Genomic DNA, 674 nt, shown 5'->3' with positions numbered 1-674 from the left:
ATGCTCTAACACCAGTTTTCCCCCTCCTTCCATTTATTTTTACAGCTCGGTTTCGAAAGAATCCTGCCTGGCTCCAGCCCTGCATTCCTCCCCCTCATTAGCACAGAGGTTGCAGGCAAACAGAGATCCTGTTTGCCTGAAAACAGGATCTGGCCCACAGATCTTTCCCCTCTCCCTGCCCCTCGCCGGGTGCACCAGACTCGGGGTTACAGTGCTCCGGCCATGCCAGCCCTGCTCCCAGTGGAGAGGAGGATGAAGAAGCAAAGGTTGGAGTCCAAATCCTGCCTTCCGCTCTGCCCACACAGCCTGGCTTCCGGATGGGATCCAGCCCCTCTTCACCCGCTGTGTAAACAACGTGGAGAGGGCCAGGCGAGGAGGGGACTCGCATCCTCCCCTTCCCCCTTGCCTCCCGCAGGGATGCGGAGCGACCCACAGACACGTGTGGATGCGCTGGGTGAGAGCTCCCTGCCCCCATGAGCCGGGAGGAGCGCACGGACTTCGGCCCCGCTCCCAGCACCGGCACACCCGCTGCCCCGGTGCAAAGGGACACCCAGCCCTGCCCGCGGCCTCCCCTGGGAAGGGCGGACGCTTCTCATCCCCACCCTCAGCCCTGACCCCCCCACATACTCAGGGGACTGGCAAGGGGACAAAGGGGACACCGGGAGCCACCACGC

At 63.5% G+C, this 674-nt stretch overlaps 1 protein-coding gene across 1 annotated transcript in view; it reads right to left on the bottom strand.

Moving 5' to 3' along the window:
* Positions 1-674, bottom strand: part of SNX33 (sorting nexin 33) — a 3,968-nt gene that overhangs the window by 922 nt on the left and 2,372 nt on the right. The gene's annotated exons all lie outside the window — the stretch shown is intronic.

Source organism: Nestor notabilis, unplaced genomic scaffold (assembly GCF_000696875.1).
Source record: "Nestor notabilis isolate BGI_N333 unplaced genomic scaffold, ASM69687v1 scaffold17057, whole genome shotgun sequence".
In the NCBI taxonomy this organism is placed as follows: Eukaryota; Metazoa; Chordata; class Aves; order Psittaciformes; family Psittacidae; genus Nestor; species Nestor notabilis.
The sequence above is the reverse complement of the archived record's forward strand: the minus strand, read 5'-3'. Positions and strand labels throughout refer to the sequence as shown.